This window comes from Eptesicus fuscus, chromosome 9 (assembly GCF_027574615.1).
Source record: "Eptesicus fuscus isolate TK198812 chromosome 9, DD_ASM_mEF_20220401, whole genome shotgun sequence".
Classification (NCBI taxonomy): Eukaryota; Metazoa; Chordata; class Mammalia; order Chiroptera; family Vespertilionidae; genus Eptesicus; species Eptesicus fuscus.
In genome coordinates, this window is record NC_072481.1 from 46,067,235 (window position 1) to 46,082,289 (window position 15,055).

General features: G+C 43.1%; 1 pseudogene; it reads right to left on the reverse strand.

Moving 5' to 3' along the window:
* Positions 1-4,232: 4,232 nt before the first annotated feature.
* LOC114230734 (40S ribosomal protein S6-like) lies at positions 4,233-4,997 on the reverse strand (annotated as a pseudogene).
* Between the last annotated feature and the right edge of the window lie 10,058 nt (positions 4,998-15,055).

Below are 15,055 nucleotides of genomic sequence, written 5' to 3' on the forward strand. Positions count from 1 at the left end.
TGGGCTGAGGGACACCCCACCCCTGTGCACGAATTTCATGCACCGGGCCTCTAGTACTAAATAAAAACCATACCTGTACTTGAAGAAACTTATGTAAACTATGTGTATGTATGTGTGTGTTTTATATACATATGTTTGTAGACAGGGATGGGCAAACATAGGTTTACAGTTATTTGTATAGAAAATACAACCCTATATAATAAAGAGGTAATATGCAAATTGACCCTCACACCTTTGCACAAGATGGCCACCCCCATGTGGTCAAAGATGGCCACCTCCAAGTGGTCAAAGATGGCCACCACAAGATAGACAGCAGGGGAGGGTAGTTGTGGTTGATCAGGCCAGCAGGGGAGGGCAGTTAGAGGCAACCAGGCCAGCAGTGGAGGACAGTTGGGGGTCACCAGGCCTGCAGGGGAGGGCAGTTAGGGGTGACCGGGCCGTCAGGGAAGGCCAGTTGGGGGCGACCAGGCTGGCAGGGGAGCAGTTAGGCAACAATCAGGCTGGCAGGGGAGTAGTTGGGAGCCAGCAGTCCCAGATTGTGAGAGGGATGTCCGACTGCCGGTTTAGGGATTGGGCCTAAACTGGCAGTTGGACATCCCCCGAGGGGTCCCAGATTGGAGAAGGTGCAGGCTGGGCTGAGGGATACCCCCCCCCCAGTGTCCCCCAATGCACGAATTTCATGCACCGGGCCTCTAATAACTAATAAATAATATAAGAATAAACTTTTGTGTACATATAACTAAAAATCTACTTTTGCCACGCCCTGTATATATGTATATGAATGTGCAAATAGAATGATATGTGTGCATACTGTATATACACATGTGCAAGTATAATAGAAGATAACAGTTAAAATTTATTGAGGGTTTACCCTAGTGCCAGGCAATAGGCCAGCATGGCACAACACCTACAGATGATGACCCTCAGGGTCAGTGAAATTAAGTTATTAATTTACCCAGTAAGTGGTAGAATGAAGACTTCAACTCCAATGCTGACTTACGATTAGTCAGCTGTTCTGCCTCATTCTGACTCTCGCTACCCAAAGACTTAGAGGGACCACAATTAAGGGCTCTGAAATCAAGGCACCTTTGACCTTGGGCGGAACTTACAGGAATGAGAGTGGCGAGTCCTGCCACTTGCAAGTGACTAGAACATGAGCAGTACTGAGACTCTCCTGCGGCCAGCTTTCCTCCTAGCCAGGATCCTAGGTCAGTTTCTTTAACAAGCCTAGAAGGCCTTCATGAAAGACTAGTTCTCATATTCCATCGGGAGTTGACAGCTTGCACTTCCCCAGTCTAGGGCCATGCATCTGGGAAAAGGTAATATTTCCTGACAAGGAAGAATCAGGGAAAGAAAAATGAATGGTCCATATTCGGATCAGTCAGGGAGGAGACCAGCCACTCACTCTCCTCACAGTGATGGCCTTTCACATACAAGGGAACATTCTAGATCCACTCACTATGTCACATGCATCAATCATCCTGGGTGCACTGACAATCTCAGACTACTCTGGACATATTGACCATCAGGATATTCTACCCTGGACACATTGATCATAGGCACCTACCACAATGAGGAATTCTATCAGTGCAATAAGGTCAGGGAGAATGGGCTGCAGGCTAAAATTGCTTGGAGACCTGAATGAATCATCTTCTATATTTTTTCTGTATAAAAATCTTTGCTGTGTTTCTTTCATATGCAGCCAATAAAACAGCCCAATTATCTAATGCTCATATGAGAATCTTATCTAACAATTTATGTATCAGCATTTATCAATTGAGGCTATAGAGTGGGGGCTCTTTGAATATAATGACAGATACCTAAACTGAATTTTTCTACACATCTTCCAATAACCATACAGATCAAGGGCAACAAATAAAATCACAATTAACTCACCACACAACACAATTATATCTACCATATAACCAGAAAATAGAATACTGCAAACTCCCATTTCATTTGAGTGGGGTAGTAAACACCTGAAATCAGTAGCACCAGCTATCATACCCATGTGGAAGTGGAGAGTTAAGAAGGAACTTTTTGGCAAAAGGAAAGTGCAGAGGTGTCCCAGAGAGTCCACATTAAATAGAGAAATACTGAGAACAGTCATGATGGATTAGAGCACTCGCTAATGGGGAATTGGAAAAAGGGGGCTTAAAAATACATGAGTTTAAATGTGTAAGTATTGAGAGCACACAGCTTTTATAAGTGAATGAGGGAACTTGGTAGGAGGGACATATTTTGGAGACTTGGTGATGAAGAGGAAAAAATAAAGAAGTTGGTGGACATTAAGGATTCCTGCAGGAATTACTTTCATGAAATCTAAGACATACTAAACTCTCCCTAGCCCTTATCACCCCTTAAAAATGCTATTCATTAAAAAAAATTGCATTTCACTGTACCAAATGAAGAGAGCAGTCTTGAACTAAGAAAATAGTAAGCCACCCAAATTCTTAAACCACATCTGTAGAAACACCTGGTCCAGGAAAATCCAAGTCTTGGAAATAAACAGAAAAAGGAAGTCAACATCCACACAAAATTACTCTAAAAAGAAAATAAATTGAGAATCAAAATTCTTCAGCTGAAGAAAACAATCAAGACACAATCTTAAAGCAGAAGATACTGTAGCACAACATTCCAGCATGAACAAATATTGTTAGACAAGCAATAACAGATATGAAAAAGCACCACAAATCATAAATTCACAAATTCAGAAGAGAAGTGGGCACAAAACAAAAATACATAAAATAAGAATTGATTGAACACAGAAAAGAAAGTGAAGGAAAAGACAATGATCTCAAAATTAGGACTAAGTTAAAAGATGCACAAAAAAGTAGAAGTTTTTAAAAACATACAAAATAAATATGGAAAAGTGAAATTAAAATTTCCAGGAGACTAAAACAAAATAGGAAAAAGCAAAAAGCTTAGAAATAAAATATAGCTATAGAGAACAAAGAAGATATAACAGACTTATAACTGAATTCTCTAAAGAAGAAAAACAAAACAATACATCAAAACCAAGATTAAAAGCTACAATCAAATAAAAACGTACAAAAACAAATAAATCCTGAATCTACATATTGAAAGAATACACAGTGGAATTATGAAATTGACTCAGTAAATTTGTGACTTTAGAACATTCTACTATGTTCAAGAAAACTCCTGTAAACCTTCCAGCAAAAAGACCAAGCAATTCAATATATGAATAGAAACAACAAAGAAGCAACGTTTTCATCATGGAAGGAAATTCTGAATCAAGGATTTTATATCCAGCCAAGCTGACCTTCAATTATCAAACAAATGTGGCAAAAAAAAAAAAAAAATGTTTATAGTTGCTGACTCTGGGAGAAGGGCACCAGAGGCAGTATTCCTTTAGCTTTTCTGTAGATGGGAAATTTTCTAAATATTACATTGGGGAAATTTTTTAAAAATTTAAACAAGTATTGACTATTTATAGATCTCTTATTTCCTCCCTCTCCCTAGCCCCTGACAACAACTAATTTACTTCCTGTCTATAGATTTGTCTATTTTGGACATTTTCAGTATAGAAATTTCTTTCATAAATCAAATCATACAAGTGGCCTTTTGTGACTGGCTTTTTCACTTAGCATAACATTTTTAGGTGTATACATGTTTTAGCATGGATCAGTACTTTCTTCTTTTTTATGGCCAAATAATATTCTGTTGTATGGATGTACCACATTTCGTCCATTCATCCTTGAACATGGGTTATTTCCACTTTTTTGTCTATCATGAATAATGCTGCTATGAACATTTGTGTACACACTTTTATGTGGACATATGTTTTTAATTCTTTGAGGTATCTATATAAAAGTCAAATGACTAGGTCATATGGCAACTGTTTAACTTTTTAGGAACATCCAAACTGTTTCCCAAAGTGACTGCACCATTTTCCATACCTACAAGCAATGAATGTGCGTTTCAATTTCTTCACATCCTTGACAATACTTGCTTTTGTGTCCTTTTGATTCTAGCCATCTTTCTGTGTGTTTGAAGTGCCATCTCATTTTGATTTACATTTCCTTGATGATATTGAACATATTTTCATATTTCATTATTGGCTATTTGTATATCTTCTTTGGAGAAATGCCTATTTAAATCCTTTACCCATTTTATAACTGGGTTGTTTTCATCATTGACTTATAAGAATTCTTTTTTTTTTTTTTGAGATATGCTGTTTGTTTTTATTTATTTGTTACTCTTTGAAAATCTCAGTTTTGACTGGACTCATACTTAGAGGTAGAAGCTCTCAGAAAGGGCAGCCTATATCTCTTGGCAATTTGTTCCTGGCATTTTTCTTTGGCCTCATTCATTCTCTTAGCTAAAAGTTTAGCGTATTTTATGGCATTTTCCTTGTTTTTCTTAGTACCTTGTTTCTTTAGCATCATATGCTGGCTTTGGTGTTGCACGACACATGGAGTAACAAGACACTGAATCTTGTGTGCTTTCATCCTAGGCTTCTTACCTTCTTTGTTTAGGGGCTTTCTCAAAACATATTGGCAGACATCATCTTCTTTAGAGAGATTGAAAAGTTTGCAAATTCTGCTAGCTCTTTGGGCCCCAGGCAAAAAGGCATAGTAGTATCAGTAAGACCAGGAATACCTCCCCCCCCACCACACACACTTTTTTTGTTTTACTCTGACCAAGCTGAGAATACTGAGATTGGCATCCACAATGCAAACCTCGAACAGATTTGTACTTTTTTTTCCCAGCCCTCCTTGGTCTATAATAGGATTGCCCCTTACTAAGTAGCAGATGGACATGGACATGGGTCAAGACACCCTGCTTCACGAGGGAACCTCATTTGTCATTCTCACCACTAATTCGAACCACACAAGCCTCCATTCTTCTCCCAGAGCATCAGCAGCAACTTCTATGGCCCCACGCTTCTCATAAAAGGTACTAAGTTTGTATTCATTGACCACTTCAAGGAGTTTCTGGCAGCCAGTGGTTAGGAAAGAGATGTTCAGCATCATCCTGGAGCAGCCAACTGCCTCTGAGGTGTCACAAAAAAGAGAAGAGTTCTTTATATATACTCTTATGTATACTAATAAAAGGGTATTATGCAAATTGGTCAGGACACCCTCACAGTAACAACCAAACAGCAGGATGCATGGGGCAACCAGGCCAGCAGCGGGGGCAGTGAGGGTGACCAAATGACCAAACAGCAGGCTGCGTGGGGTGACCAGGCCAGCAGAGGGGGGCAGTTGGGGGTGACCAGGCCAGTGGGGGGGGGCAGTTGGGGTCGACCAGACCAGCAAGGGGAACAGTTGGGGGCAACCAGGCAGGCAGGGGGGCAGTTGGGGGCAACCAGGCCCACAAGGAGGCATTAAGGGGTGACCAGGACAGCGGGGGTGGGGGGGAGGGTGTAGTTGGGAGCTAACAGGCCAGCAGAAGGGGGGCAGTAAGGGGCAACCAGGCCAGCAGGGGTCAGTTAGGGGTTACCAGGCCTGCAGGGGGGCAGTTGGGGGCAACCAGGCCGTCAGGGGGGCAGTTGGAGGCGATCAAGCAGGCAGGCAGGTAAGCAGTTAGGAGCCAGCGATCCTGGATTGTGAGAGGGATGTCCGACATCCCCTGAGGAGTCCTGGATTGGAGAGGGTGCAGGCTGGGCTGAGGGACCCCCACCCTCCGTGCATGAATTTCGTGCACCAGGCCTCTAGTCAGATATAAGATTTTCAATATTTTCTCCCATTATGTGGGTTATTTTTCACTTTTTTGATAGTGTTCTTGGAAGCACAAAAGTTTTCATTGTGATGCAGTCCAATTTACCTATTTTTCATTTATTATTTATATTTTTGGTGTCATATCTAAGGAACAATTACCTAAGTCATAGTCACATAGACTTGTCCCTATATTTTCTTCTAAGAATGTTATAGTTCTCACATTTAAGGCTTTGGTTTATTTTGAGTTAATTTTTATATATGGTGTGAGGTAGTTCGGGAAGGGGTTTAACAATTCTTTTGCATGTGGCGATGTAGTCTTCCCAGCACCATGTGTTGGAATTGTCTTGGTACCTTTGTTGAAAATCAACTAACTATAGAGATATGGTTTTATTTCTGGAGTCTCAAGTCTACCTTATTGATCTATATGTCGAGCCTTATGCCAGTAGCTTTGCTATACATTTTGAAATAGAAAATGTGGGTTCTTCAACCTTATTCTGCTCTTTCAATAATGTTTTGGCTTTCTCTGGCCTGTTGCTCAATGGACAGAAGGGTCAGGGTTTGATTCCCGGTCAAGGACCTCTACCTTGGTTGCAGGCTTGATCCCTGGCCCATTGGGGCACGTGCAGGAGGCAACCAATTCATGTGTCTCTCTCACATCAAAGTTTCTCTCTCTCCTCTCCTCCTGCCTCCCTCCCACTCTCTCTTAAAACAAATAAACACAACACAATGGAAAAAATATCCTTGGATGACGATGAAAAATAAAAATGTTTTGGCTCTTCTGTGTCCCTTGCATTCCTAGAAGAATTTTAGGATCAGTGTCTCCTTGTCAATTTCTGCAAAAAAGACGGGTGGGATTTTGATAGGGATTGTGTTAAATCTGTGGATCCATTTGTGAAGTATTGCTATTTTCATATTGTCATGTCTGATTCTAGGTCTTCCCTTCCTGTTAACCCAGAGGTTCTCCCTGCTTCTTCTTCAGTCCCAGGACTTGTTTTGCTGCTCCTGCTTCCCACCAATGCACTAGAATGTCTGAGAGACTGTCTATGGGCAGCTTCCCAGGATGCTAGTTCAGAGACAGGCCTCTGAGCCCCTCACTCCAGGACCTTGCAAAATCTGTATCCTCACCACTTTCTCTCAGTCTCTCTGCTCCCCACCTCCCATGGTAGTGTCCAAGGGTAGGGAAAATGACAAGTGGGCAATCACTCTGTCCTCAAATCCTCTACTTTTCTTATTTATTATGTTTATTCAAAGGCTTTGTATATACCAGGTTTCATTCTCATTCCAAAGGTTTTAGACTTTTGAAAACCAAAGCCAGGAGAAGGCTCTCACAACCCTCTATATTTGTTTTTTTTCTCTTCTTTCTCTCACTGTGGCAATGAGCACAAAAGAGCCAAGCTGAATGAATCAGAGAATTGTAGCAAGGGAGGCATTTGCTTAATATTTCAAAATATTTTCTTGTGATATTTTTTACCCATATTTATATTGATGTAGAAGAAAGATCTGGAAAGGTATATATCAAACAGTTAACAGTGACTGCTTCTGGGGAAGGCCATGAAAAGTGGGGAGCTGCAACCTGCCATGTGCCTGGAGGGAGACAGAGCTTGACATCTGTGAACCCCATTGATGACTTCACATACTCCAAATTAAAGGCTCTGAAAAAGCAGCATGCATAAGAGATATGCCTCTTTCCACTTTGTGCTTGATATATATATATTATATTATATTAGAGGCCCGGTGCATGAAATTTGTGCACTCAGAGGGGGGGTTCCCTCAGCTCGGACTGCACCCTCTCGCAGTCTGGGAGCCATCAGTAGGACATCCTTAGCGCAGCTGCGGAGGCAGGAGAGGCTCCCACCACCGCTGCTGCACTAGCCAGCCATGAGCCCAGCTTCTGGCTGAGCGGTGCTTCCCCTTTGGGAGCACACTGACCACCAGGGGACAGCTCCTGCATTGAGCATCTGCCCCCTGGTGGTCAGTGAGTGTCATAGCGACTGGTCATTCTGCTGTTCGGTGGATTTGCATCTTAGCCTTTTATTATATAAGATACACACACACACACACACACACACACACACACACACACACACGTTTTTATTGATTTTTAGAGAGAGAGGGATAGAAACAGCAATGATGAGAGAGAGTCATCCATTGGCTGCCTCCTGCATGCCCCCCACTGGGGATCGAGCCCGCAACCTGGACAGGTGCCCTGACCAGGAATCAAACCGTGACCTCCTGGTTCATAGGTTTATGCTCAACCACTGAGTCACACTGGCCAGACTGCTTGTTGATTATTTACAAGGAGAGTGGGTATCCCCTGTCTTTCACCTTCTCCTGACTGGGGATATGATTAATAAGTAATGAATTCATCAAATGAGTTTTTGATCTATATTTAATTTCTAATAGGAATCTTCAGTGCACACCCCCTAACCCCCCCCCATATTTTATATTCATTGTTTCAAACTCCTCCTGTGTTGAATTTTGTTTTTGTCACCAAAGCTATGAGGAGTAGTAAAGTAAACTGATATATTCTCTCCTTCACCATTCTTGACCGTCTCTTGATTTTGGTTTAAACAGGGAGGTGAAGGAGGGGGGAAAGCAAAGGGTCAGGACCCAGTAGAACATGTAGTCCCAGAACAAGTTCCTGCCAAGACAGTACAAAGGAAGCAGATCTACGTATCTGGAGCAAGGTCATGTTTGTTTCATGATATACAGGCCTCTGTTCTTGGCCTTGGATGCTTCAGTGACATGGAAATAAAATCATAGTGACTATGTTCACGGCTGGGAGGGATCTCTGTCTTGATAAAAGACTCAAAAATTTCAAAAGACCTTGAGTCTAGGTCAAAACAACAAAATGTAACTTCATGGAAATGAATGCCAAGTCTTACATTTAGGTTTAAAAAATTCCGTTGCAGAAGTATAGTATAGGAGGAACATGGCTTATAACAAGTATTATGAAAAACACTCTGAGATTTTAGATGACACTATACTAGTCCAACCTAAAAAATCCTCCATCACCACCCCCCCTCTGAGAAAAACAGCAACTAATATAATCTTAGCTCCTATAACAGAAATGTAGAATTGTGTTCAGATTAATGGAGGCATCATATCATATCACTGTACTCAGCTTTGGAAATATTTCCAGATTTGTTGTTAATGAAAAATATGCACAATATGCAGCCTATGATACCATTTATGTAAAAAAAAAAATGTGTGTGTGTGTGTGTAATTTTATAAATGTAATCTCACTTTTCATCTTTAAACTATCCCTCTGAGACAGAAATTAATTTCCCAATTTTACAGGGGAGAAAACTAAGTCACAGAGAGGCCAGTAACTTGCCCAGAAGTGATCAGTCTTCTCCACTGCTCCTAAGCTCCAGATAGTATAAGGAAGACAGATTCTGAGAAGGTTCCTTCGAGGGGGATGCCTGGGCCATGTTAGGCTGCACATTAAGTTCCAGGTCAGAAAACGTTTTGAGGCAGAGACATTTCTTCTCCTAGGTCTCACCTTGGTTCCAGCTTCTGTCTGGTGACCCCAACCCCTGGATTGTTGTAACCCCTCCTTTAGCCCTTCTAGCCCAGAGCATTGGTGACTGACTTTCTACTGCTGTCATTCTCAGACGAACTCATGATCACCACTTCCCGGCAATAAAGTCTCTCTGTTCTGATTTAAATTGAAGACAGAGCACGTATATATTTGTTGAGAACCTCCTCTTCGCCAAATCCACTGCTGACTGCAGGGAATCCTGTGATTTAAGCCGAGTGTCAGATGCAAGAGTGGGGAGCCTTAGTCTGTGAAGGAAAAACAGATTTTTAAGCACATATTCTCAATACAATATGAAAAGAGCTATGACAGAGCTACGTGTGAGGTTTTGTGGGAGCACAATGTCAAAGTCCCTTGGCCAAGCAAGAGCAGTGGCCGTCTCATATATCTTCCATCCGTCCTCTGGAGGCCAGTGAACGATAAATCATCGCGCCTAGGCCTTGGAGAGCATGGATTCAATACCTTCTTGTTACAAAGGAGGCTCTGCAGGCCACATTTCCTCAAGGCTGACTTTCCCCACCCCTGTTTGCATCATCCCTCTCTGCCCCATAAAAAGGGTAAGAATCTGTAGGATAATAATCCCAATTGTTCATTTACTCTTTGTATAACTTTGTGTAGTTACTTAGCCTCTCTCAGCCCCAGTTTATCCATTAGTAAACGGATCAGTAATGGCTCCCATCCTTTACCGTCGGCTCCCATTTCACTCAGAGGGAAGTTACAGCCTAGCAGTAGCCTACCAAGCTCTCCTCAATCCCTCACCGCGGCAACACGCAACCTCTTCTTCTGCAGCAGACCTCCTCATCCCCTCTATTCCACCCACTCCTGTCCCCCTGCTGTTTCTTAACCCTACCAGGCTCGCTCTCAAGCTCCCAAGGTGGGGCCTTTAGACGCAAGGGGTCCTTCTGCCTGAAATGCTCTTCCCTGCAGAGCTGATTGCTGGTTTATTTCTTGTCCTTCAAGACTTTGCTCAAATTTTCCCTCTCAACCAGGTCGAACATGACCACCCTATTTCAAACTTCAACTGGCCCTAGGTTTTCCCCACCAGCATTCCTAGTTCCTTCACCCTGCTCTACTTTTTCTTTTATTCATAGCACTGATATCTTCTGTCAAACTTCACAGCCTGCTTACTTTACCTACTGTTCACAGTCTCCACCCCGGCCCCTAGAGGAATGCGGGCTCCATAGAACAGGCATCTGTATCTGATTCATTCCTCATGGACCCCAAGAGTCTACAACAGTACCTGACACACAGTAGGTTGCTGTGTACCTGACACGCTCATAGGTTGCTGTAAATAATTAAGTTATGTCTGAGCCCTGGCTGGGTATCTCAGTTGGTTAGAGTGTTGTCCCAGTACACCAAGCTTTCAGGTTTGATCCTCGATCAGGGCACATATGAGAATCAACCAATGACTGCGTAAGTGGAACAACAAATCCATCTCTCTCTCTCTCTCTCCTCTCTCCCTCCCTCCTTCTTTCCCTCCCTCCCTTTATCTTTCTCTCTAAAATCAATAAATAGTATTTAAAAATTAAGCCATGTCTGTAAAGTTCTTAGCCCAGTGCACAGCATCAGGTATTATAAAAAACCCCAGCTCACACTTATTCATTGCCAGGTGCTGTTCTGAGTGTTTACACACAACGCATTAAGTTTTCACAACAGTCGTAGGAAGTGGGCGCTTATTATTCCCATTTACAGATGAGAAATTCGGCACAGAGATGTTAATGCAACTCTCTAATGTCGCCGTGCCAGTCAACTTTAGTCAGGAACGGTGTGGCACCAGGGTTTGTGCTTTTAATAGCTATGCCATACTGTCTCTCTCAATAAACATTTTTTATATTTTTAGGTCAATTTAAAAATGAATCAACATTTTTGAAGGCCTGAATTAGTACTATAACGAGGCACATTATAATAACATTATAATGCATGCAGTAGGCACACAAACGCCATACTGGACTTTTCTATCTCTTCTTTTCATCTTCCCTTCACACTCCATCTTTGCACTTGCCACCTGCCCTGACAAATCTGCATTGCAGGAGAGGGATTCAATCCACCCCCATTGTCCCCACCAGCTGGCTTCAGGCACAGGTGTGGCAGAAAATGAGGTCCAGGGGTTTTGTTCCCTTTAAAGTTCTGAGATCTTAAGAGTCAGTGCATCATTTATTAAGAAAACATTTGCAAAGTAGTATATTGGATTGTCAGCTGAGCACTTTCACACGTGCTTTCATTGGCATCTCCCTGCATTCCAGGGTAATTGGAAATGCCCTGTTGTGAACAAGAAGGCAAATATTACTATCCCCAAGTGACAGATGAGGAGAGTGAAGCTCAGCTAATTAAGTGACTTTGTGTGAGGACATTAAAATGGCAAGGAAACTAGGCTCAATCCAGGATTTTGTTACCAAGCCTGGGATTCTTTTTACTTCACTCAGTGGGAGAGAGTCACGAGGTTTAGTTTCAGCACCGTAGGTGCTCAAAAAAGGCTTCTATGATTTTAATTTGCAATATGATTTTTGCCTTTGAATGATTGTCCCCTTTTTTATGCCTGTCTTCCCATTTAGTGGGCCTTTTGCAGAGCCCCAGTTTCTGTGAGGAGTGTTCCTTCGGCACAATGCTTCTGCTCTCTATGAGACTCTGGGTCTAACCCCACATATTGTTGGTCGGGGTTATTCTTTGGCTGGTGGGGGCCGGTGCTAGCTAGTCCCTGAAGGTGATTTCAAATTATTCTTCCCTCCTTGTATGTGCATGTCACTCACCCTTCCAGGAGGTGAGGCCTATGACTTCTCCCTTGAACAGCTGAGCCTGTGTCTGAGTTGATCAATAGAATGTGCAGGAAGCACTTCTGGGGACTTGAGCCAGGGCACCTGGGGACTTTTGAGCCAAGGCTTTAAGAAGCCTAGCAGTTTCACCTTTCTGGGAGTGACGACCTCCCTACACCAACATGCCTCTTACTAAGCTCTCCTCCATCCCCCTCCAGAAGAGGAGAAGAGGAAACACAGGAAGAAGCGCCCGGTGCAGAGCCCCAGAGCCTGCTTCGTGGATGTGAAGTGCCCAGGAGGCTATAAATCACCGCCCTCCTTAGCCATGCACAAATGCTGGTTTTGTGTTGGCTGTTCCCCTGTGCTCTGGCAGCTGATAGGAGGAAAAGCAAGGCTGACAGAAGGAGGCTCTTTCAGCAGCGTGAGACGAGTGGGGAACTGTCCCAAGAAACACATTTTGCAAAAACAATGAAAAAAGAAGCCTAGCAGTTTCAGCTTTTTTCCTTCTGGAACCCAGCCACCATGCTGTGAGGAAGTCCAAGCAACCGTGTGGAGAAGAACCAAGGCTCTTGGCTGAGCTCCCGGCCGATGCCAGCACCATCTTGTGAGCCATGTAACAGAGCCATCTTAGAAGTGGATCTTCAAGCCCTGAGCAGCCCCGCTCACCTCCATCAGAGCAGAAACAGGCTGTCCCCTCTGAGTGCTGCCTAAACTGCAAAATCCTTTGCCAACAAGTGATTGTTGTCTTAAGCCATTAAGTTTGGGGATGGTTTATTATGCAGTGATAGGTAATTGAAACAGATCTCCTAGAAGCCCTGACCACATTTTCCGGGAGCCGTTTCCCCTCCTCTCACACTAGACACAACTGCCGAAAGTGTGGTTGGGAGGCTTTCTGTAGGTACTGCTCTTTATCTTGAGCACATCATAATCTTGTCAACTTGGAAAACTTCAGATGGAAAAGTAAGTGCTTCCTGCACTAATAACAGTCCTATTGGCATTGCCAACGGGGTCATGCAAAACACCGGAGGGCACTCAAGGTGACTTTAGGTGGTACAGCTTTGTTTATATTCTGGAACTCTCTGTAAGGGAGGGTAAGTAACAGGAGGAGGCAGAATAAGAGACACGGACATAATAGGAGACACAAAAGGTAATCATGAAGTTTGAAGGGTGTGACTTCCACCTAAAATCGAGATATTCCCATTTCTCTCTCTTTAGAAACACACACACACACACACACACACACACACACACACACACACACACACATTTGTTGCAAAAGAAGGTGCCATTGTTTATCTGTCACTGTCTCAATAGATGTAAGTATTATAATAAGCTACCATTTATTGAATCTATTCAATGCTTTACACAGTAATAGTTAAACTTAGCACAACCCTGTGAGGTAGGAACTATTTATTATCTCCATTTTGCAGATGGGGAAACTGAGACTTAGAGAAGTTAGGTAAGCTGGGTACGATCAGACATTTATTAAGTGGCAAAGCCAGGATTCACTAAGCTTTGTAGCTGGAAAGTTTAGTGTTTTTTTTTTCTATTAGCCCCCTCTCCTCTCTCTCACACACGCGCGCGCGCGCACACACACAGAAGAATCTTGTATCTCATTGACTTTGAGGACTGTCAGTTTCATATTTCTGGACCTAGCTTCATAAGCACAATGAAAGTGAATGAAATTCAAGGTTTGTTTTTTTTTTCCTTTTTGTTTTCCCCCTAAGCCCAGTGAGCCAGATGTACAAATAAGTGGGCTTGTTTTGCATTTTTGACATTTGAAAAGAAATTCCATGTTGCTGGTACTCATGAATGTGCCTCAGGGGCACTTGGGTGTTTCTGCCTGGGTGGAAGGTCTCTCAGGCCGCATTCTTTTCCCATGGACTCCGAAGCCTGCGGAGACTCCCCGCCGGGTCTGCCCAGAGCAAGCTGTGACTGTGAGAGTCAGAGACTTCTGGCCTTGTTTAGCTCCAGGCTGGACGAGTGCCACGGAATCACATGATGTTTGGACAGAAAGGGCAAACCAAAGAATGTTTCTTTCATCCTTCCCGGACCAGTGAAGTCTAAGCAGTGAGCCCCCACCAAGGAGCTGTTCTGATGCACTGGATGTACCAGGACAATGGAAAAAAGGATGGGTATCTAAGCCAGGCCCACTGGGGACACTAACACTTAGCAGCATTCCAAAACCAGTTAGTGAGAGTCAGGGCATACAGGGAAGGATGGTGGACCCTGGAAGGAAACGTCTGTGTCATCTTGTTAAATCCCCTCCATGAATGGGGCGGGTGATGGTGGAGGTTAAAATAGGAAGCCAGGAGGGGAAGGGACAGAACCAATATTTCCCAGATGGTTTGGGTAACCAGGACTAGGTTCTAGGTGCCCTAACCCCAGGGCCAGGTAAGAAGTCCGAAAAGCAGAGCGAAACCCTTGTCTAGGGTATTAGTTGGTGGTATGTAGCTGCTATTCCTGAGTAACTTTGTTATTTAGGTTATTTCTTCTAAGGCCCTATTTTTCAGACTTTAGCCTGGATGCCATGGTGTAGAAGAAAACTCAGCCTATTGCTGACAGAGGGAGAGGACACCTCTCAATGTCCACCCTCTTTTTTTAAAAAAAATATATATTTTTATTGATTTTAGAGAGGAAGGGGGAGTGAGAGATAGAAACATCAATGATAAGGATCGTTGATTGGCTGCCTCCTGCATGCCCCCTACTGGGGACCGAGCCCGCAACCTGGGCATGTGCCCTTGACTGGAATCGAACCCACGACCCCTCAGTCCACAGGCCGAAGCTCTAGCCACTGAGCCAAACCAGCTAGGGCTGGATGCTCTCCACTTTCACCTGCCTGCACTGGTGATTTTAATTTTGATCATCTGGTGAAGTTATTGTATGACATTACAATACAAAAACGGCAATTTCATGATTCAACATAACATATCACCTTTATTGTTTTATATGTGTAACCTGACCCCCCTGACGCTATGTTTCTTCCATTAATTAAGTGTAGATATTAATCATTTCTCTCTCATGAATATCATTGGGAGAGTTAAATAAGGTAATGTATGTAACATCTGGCCCATGAAAAG